Here is a 7,187-nt window from a genome sequence, read left to right as displayed (position 1 = left end):
GTCGATTCTTTGCACTTAATGAATTTCTAAATTTCTTATTCCATATGATATCATAGACCAAAACAATGCCAGTCACTTAAACCAGGCAAAGTTAGCTACTATTATAGACAGCTATTATTAACCAGTTACAGGTAAGGAAATGTAGCTACTACAAACCAGCTACAAATGCGGAAATCAAGCTCTAGCAACCAGCTACAAGTGAGGAAATCAAGCTCTAGCAACCAGCTACAAGTGAGGAAGTCAAGTTCTAGTAACCAGCTACAAGTGAGGAAATCAAGCTCTAGCAACCAGCTACAAGTGAGGAAATCAAGCTCTAGCAACCAGCTACAAGTGAGGAAATGAGTGTGTATTTGTCATTATCAAGTATATTCGTAAAGTGTTGTTAATCTTATTTTAATTTCAATTGAGTTTATTTTCAAGTCTCCAATCTTAGTGTAGTTAGGTCGTTTCGAAGTCGCCACTATACATTAAAACAAACAGACTATACGATCGCCAGACCTGTTAAACATATAAAGGTTGTTATCTATAAGGAAATTTCAGGGGCTCCATCAGGAATAGTCTTTGGATTATAGAAATATTTCTCTTTCATGAGTGTAAGTGAAAGGAAAATAAATTTCAGAATCATTTCACCATCATTTCTTCTTCTTTTTTCTTTATTCTTATACATGCAAACTTTAAATAATACATTTTGTTGCATGAAAAAAAAAACAATTCATACACATATGCTACATTTCATTATAAACACATGTGCATAAAAAATATGCTTGCAATTATAAATATAAAAAAAACCAGTCAGAAAATTAAATGAATTAAAATAAAAACTAGCTCACTTTAACACTCAAACACAGTACCACTTCACTCTAACAGAAGAAGATGCATAGTCCATCTCCCCGGCTCAGTTTGTCCTTCACCTGCTGAGTACGGTACCTCCTCTCTTTTGGACGGATCACTCCACCAGCAACAAGTTGAATAAGTCTGGCTTCATTGGGTGCCTGTTCCCTTTGGATAAGCTGAATAACTACTTAGAGATACTGATTGGGTGATGACACATCCTGTTAATTTTGTGATGCCAGCCTTCTACCGCATTTTTTAACCACATATCCTCCATTTGATGCTCAGGGGACAGAGAGAGAATGGCCGTTCTTCTCACGAGGCGATGGAAGTTGTCTACTTCCCGGAAACGCACTGTTAATTCACAGGATTGTACCTTTCTCCAGATGTACTCTATGTAAGGGGGTGCAGCCTTTGATTGAAGTTCCTAGGAAGTTTCGAGTGGTGATCTCGAAGTCCAACAGCCAATTTCAAGGGGTTAACAATGACTAGGGTTCACTAACTGAAGTCTTCAGAAGGTTGAAAAACGATTGCAAGCGGTATCACACTTGTTGGGTAATAGTTCAAAGATGAGGGGAAATATTGTTCCGTTTACATTTCTGCGAGAAGAATTCAATACAGGAATAAAATGTCACATCACTGAAAATTGTCGCCGCTGCACACAGGTGTTTTAAGTTCATAATTCTATATCTGTGTGTATCAGTGTCATCACACAAAAGAAACCTTTCACCAGCTAATGTGTTGATCCATGATCGACGGAGGTTGATATTGTCCTGTGATGTGTGGCAACTTCAGGGTTGTCTTTGCACAGGTTCTATACAGCGCGGACTTGTAGGCTTGAAAGGTTGGTATCTGCCGAATCCTATCCACCCCTGAACCATTACATTTGGGAGTGTGTATTTCTATTCTCTATTATAGATGGGGGGGGGGGGGGGTCGGCGTTGCTTCGTCTCGGCGCCTCTTTTTCACACCACTGATGAATGATTTTGCAGCCAGCCCAATGTAGTTGTCATTGTGTTTGTGTTGTATTCCGAACGTCACGACGATGTTGTTAGCTGTTGTAAGAGCTTCCGAACGTCACGACGATGTTAGCTGTTGTAAGAGATTCCGAACGTCACGACGATGTTGTTAGCTGTTGTAAGAGATTCCGAACGTCACGACGATGTTGTTAGCTGTTGTAAGAGATTCCGAACGTCACGACGATGTTGTTAGCTGTTGTAAGAGTTGCTGGACACACGTTCAATAGATTCTCCCAACATACCTGTTCCGGACAGAATACTTAAAACCATTATGAAAAAGGAAAACACCTCCCCCGCCATTCTCTAGAAAATCTACCCTTACCTGAGCGTTTGCCATACTCAGAAATGTGATATATAGAATCCTTTACTAAATGAAATAAATAAATACTGAATATATAATTATTGATAATTGGTTTTTTTTTACAAGGAACATCAAGGGATTGCTACGGAAGCATATTAGGGCCGCAGCAGTATCTTTTTATAGTTTGTTATAACAAATTGATTACTAATTTGTTATAACAAATTAATAATCTGTTATAACAAATTAATAATATGTTATAACAAATTTAATAGATTATCAATATCAACAATCTGATTACAATATCAACGACAAGACATCATAATAGACAATCGTGAATTTTCTCTCCATAGTCTCCACATATCAAAGGTCTGTGTCAAAAGACAAAAAAGCTATGTCCCGGACAAACTTAGTACGAGAAACGGAAGAGGATGAAGAATTCACACTAAAACAATATGTCCCCTTTCTGGGAAGGGGAGGTATATTTATTCATAAATATTTTAAAAGAAAAAATGTGAAATACCAACGGTAGAAAAACTTTTCAATCAAGAACATGCATACATTTTCAAAATGGGTTTCCTCCAAACTGAAAGTTATGTGCTCAATATCAGATCTAGCACCATATGTATTAGAAGGCTTTTTAAGTTACAATTATTCACAGTATAACTAAAGTGGCAATAAAGCAAAACAAGAGGTTCACGGGCCTTAAAGATGGTCTGAGTCTGAGCTAATATGCAAAAGCTAAATATAATATGAATGGAGTTTACGTATATGTAGCTTAGATATGCAACCAGGAAAATTAGTATCGATTTCATAGCCGTTTGCAGTAGTGATACTTTTAACTAATGCTCAGGTTACCAATAAAAGCATGTGGGCCTCTTGTTAAATTATTGATTTTAGATAGCAATTTAGTAACTTGAAATAACAAATTGATAATCTGTTATAACAAATTAGCGATTTGAAATAACAAATTAATAATTTTTTATAACAGATTGATAATTTGTCATAACAGATTATAATTTGTTATAACAAATTACTAATTTAGTAATAATAACAGGTTAGTAATTTGTTATAAAAGATTATCAATTTGTTATAACAGACTAAGAAAAGATACCGCTGCGGCCCTAATATGCTTCCGTAGACTATGAACTCAGAACTTGTATATTTGTCTCTACAGTTACAATCGTATCTTTTTCTTATAAAAAAAAAATATATGAAACACTTTATTGTATTTTGCCGTTCGTTACCAGTTTTCACCGACAGTCTATAAAACATTTTATTTACCTTAAACATTTTCTGAAAGAAAGTTCCACGGTTCATCAACGCTGTACTCGCATAGCCTTATTTATCATGCCACTCTTTATATGTTAAATATATCATTGTACAAATTATTTGATGTATACGTTAAACCTATGAAGTGTGTGGTTCTTGGTTATAATCCATAAACAAACCGGAACTATTTCGGATTTTAAGATGTCAAAGGACGATACATAGTGCATGTTCTTGTACTCCAGCAAAATAAAAAAGTCGGGCCTCCATTTCAACAATTTAATCTATTTCATTAATGGTGTGAGAATCCTGGTGTAACTCGGTTATTTACAAACCGTGTCTGTTTATTTAAAAGAACAAGAGTTTTGTTTGATTTGTAAGTTCTCTTTAAATTTACTAACCATGCAGAAGTGGTTAATGATTTAAAAAGCGATCGAGCGTTATTTGAATTTTTAAAAAATATATATATTTAGACCCTAATCAAATATGAATATGTTAACCAGCATAAAGTACAGATAACCTTTTTTTTTAATGATACATGGCAATCGACACAAAAATTGAAGTTTTTGACCTCACGCGATCGTAAAGTCCCGTGCGTTTCTTTTCTTTTTGTTAAGTTCATTTTACAGGGTGGTTTGAACAGATTTATTGAACTTTAAGCATGACATCCACTCCCTGTGTATGTGCCATAGCAGTCTGTATTTACTCGAACTCCATAAGTAATGAGCATATCTTTACCTCGTTAATATTTTTTCATTGGTATTTAATACACATTCCTTTCATATCATATCATATTTCCTTGTAAAGGAAAAGTAGTCGACACGTACCGGGTCTGCTGTATTTGACTAGTTGTTTGGTTGGTTTGTTTTTTTAGATACCGTGTTAATTTCGACAGAATGTTTATGATATAAGATTTTAAACTATTGTGTAGCTGTTGTATACATAGGACTACCCAAAACGTCATTGACTTGGAACAGCGTTGAATTGTCTTAGGCCGGGTATTTGTGTTTGGAGAATCAGTCGTGCATAAAACCGGTTTTAAAAATGACCTGAATGTTTTCAGGAACCATCTGCGCATAAATCTATAATTATCTCGTCTCTTGTATTTCGTTTCCAAAGGAATAACAAAAATACTGGAGTTTCAGGTAAGCACATGTACAAACTATGAGAGAGACATGAATCTATAATTATCTCGTCTCTTGTATTTCGTTTCCAAAGGAATAACAAAAATACTGGAGTTTCAGGTAAGCACATGTACAAACTATGAGAGAGACAGGGAGAGGCAGAGAGAGATCTATATTTAACGCTATATCGGTTTATGCTTAAGCTTTGAACACTATTGGAAATAAGTGGGATATTTTGGCTTCGGTATGTATAGAAGTGTTTACAGGTAGAACACTTTAACCAGTTTGTTCACTCAGTGCTATGTGAATGTATATTATTTCCATCCTTGGTAATTAGTTACAGTTTGTATGTGATGTGATCAGTATTATACTATTATATGTACATTTTTGTATGTGATGCGAACACTTTGCGATTCCTAGATAATACCTATTGGTATATGTTCTTCTTTTAAAAATACTCTAAAATACTTACTAATATAAGACATTTCAGAATAAAATTATTTTGGGGTGTATTGCAAACATCTCCAAATGTATCCCGTGTGTTTCTTTAGTCTATACTGATCTGGGTTTTATTAGTACATGATTGGCACTGGGTGAATTTCATTGCAGGAAAGAGGGCGTAGGGAAATCTGATAGACAGGTAGTTCACAATAGATAATTTAGATTCTTTGAATTGAAAACATCGAAGCTTTAGGTCATTGAAAATTGCCAGATGATCGGCATAGTAAGAATGAATTTAAATAATCAAGATCCGAGACGATAACTAAATGATCAAGTATCGCTCTCTGCAAATACATGAGATATATTATGTTACGGTCGGTGACCCTCCCGTGCTGCACTGTATCATGATAACGAAACCTGGCATAAAATATAGTATTTTCAGTACACGTGAGTGAAAACTGTGTGTTTCAAACTGACGTTGAAATAATCATTTGTTGGGATATACTATAAACAAGAAAACGTATCGATTGATTTATTGCGGTTTTACGCCGTTTTAGCAATATTTCAGCCATATTACGGTGGTAAGTTTATATAATATGTACTTTTATTAGCTTACCCTAGCTATAAGCTCAAGTGAGTTTTTCTCTGATCCCCTGTTGTCCGTCCGTCTGTCTATAAACTTAATACATTTTTTTAATACTTCATTTCGTTAATTTCAACCAAACTTGCCATACGGCACACTTAGGTATAGGGGATTCAAAATTGCTCAAATGTAAGGTCATGCCCTTTTCAAAAGGGATATGATTAATAAATAGTGTATATATGGTGAAATCTTTTAAAATCTTCACAAGAACCACTGAATCAGAAAAGACCAAACGTTTAGGATAGCTGTTTAATGGGTATAGCCTCAAAATTGTTCAAATCATTGTCCCCTGAGATAGGATGGAACCACAATAGGGGATAACCAATTTACATGGGGAGATATAGGACAAAAATCTTTTTGAAATATTTTTCTCAAGAACGGCAAAGCCTTGATTAGTCATGTTAGTTTGCAAGCATCCTTAGGTAGTCCCACTTCTTGTTTGTTTTCGTGAAACTCACGGTCGCCAGAGGTAGGTTGGGGTCATATTGAGGGAACATTATATAATGGGAATATATTGTAACTTTAAAAAATGTTGAAATATTCTCCTCAAGACTAGCAGGACCGTGATTAGTAATTCAATCCGCAAACATCCTCAGGTGGTGCAGATTTAAGTTTGTTTAAAATATGCCACCTGGGGGTAGGATCAATATCGAGTCAAAATTTTACATAATGATAAAAGAAAATCTTTCAAAATCTTATTTCGAAGAAGAGCCAGTCCATAGTCATATTGATATGCCAGCATCATCAAGTAGAAGAGATTCAGATCAACGCCCCAGGATAGAGAGTCATAGTTTTACATGAAACCATATCAGGAAAATTTGAAAATCATCTCGGTAACACCAGGGCCATGCTTACGACGTAATTCATCCTTGGGTAGTTCACATTCAAGTTTGTTTGATTCATGGTCCTGGGAGGTAGATGTGGGTTTGAATCATGGTCCTTAGAGGTAAATGGGCCTCTTGTAAAATATTGACTTACTAAATTGTAAATAAAACATGTACATTGAAAGCACATTTAAGTAAGCTTTAAATTGGCTGTCATTATTTGACAACACAAATCACACTCATGTGTCGAAATACTTTGTTGTAGATTTTTAAAATCCAACACTGTATTGATCCAGGAATTTGAACTCTTCAGGCAGGATATTGTGGCGAGGCATTTTATACACAAAGTACAAACAGTTGACTTGGGGAGCGAGCTATAAAAATTGTATTTGTTCAATGGGCTGTAATAGGTTGTCCCGAAAATTGTAATTGTCCGTGTCGTTTGTCGTTTTATATATAACACTGTTGATGAAAACAAGTAGAGAATATCATATCATTTTAGGTGTCTTGATTTTGTGGATTTTGAAAGTCATGACGGGAAGCTGCACTTGAAGAATCGTCTGCAAAAATATCGATGTACAAATGTCTTCAACGTGGGTCCTTCCTGGTGATGCTTAATTAGCCGGTAAGTCTTAATTAGCCGGTAAGCCTTAAACTCCATGTTCATGATTCTTATTTGTAAAACAATATAAACTGTCTTTCATAGAATTTTTTATTGCATATTTTTCAAATTTTTCA

General features: G+C 35.1%; 1 protein-coding gene across 7 annotated transcripts in view; it reads left to right on the top strand.

The window, feature by feature from the left end:
- LOC125674752 (beta-1,3-galactosyltransferase brn-like) overlaps window positions 1-7,187 on the top strand; it is a 17,973-nt gene continuing 10,786 nt past the window's right edge. Inside the window, exons 1-2 of one of the 7 annotated variants that reach the window (XM_056160216.1) lie at window positions 1-330; window positions 6,952-7,074. The gene's annotated coding sequence lies outside the window, so the exon portion shown is untranslated. Of the gene's footprint in view, window positions 331-4,208; window positions 4,662-4,687; window positions 4,786-6,951; window positions 7,075-7,187 lie in introns of those variants that run through there. The other 6 variants (XM_048912025.2, XM_048912028.2, XR_008801809.1 and 3 more) reach the window with 6 other exon arrangements.

This window comes from Ostrea edulis, chromosome 3 (assembly GCF_947568905.1).
Source record: "Ostrea edulis chromosome 3, xbOstEdul1.1, whole genome shotgun sequence".
Classification (NCBI taxonomy): Eukaryota; Metazoa; Mollusca; class Bivalvia; order Ostreida; family Ostreidae; genus Ostrea; species Ostrea edulis.
Note: the sequence above shows the minus strand (reverse complement) of the source record. Positions and strands in the feature narration are given on the sequence as shown.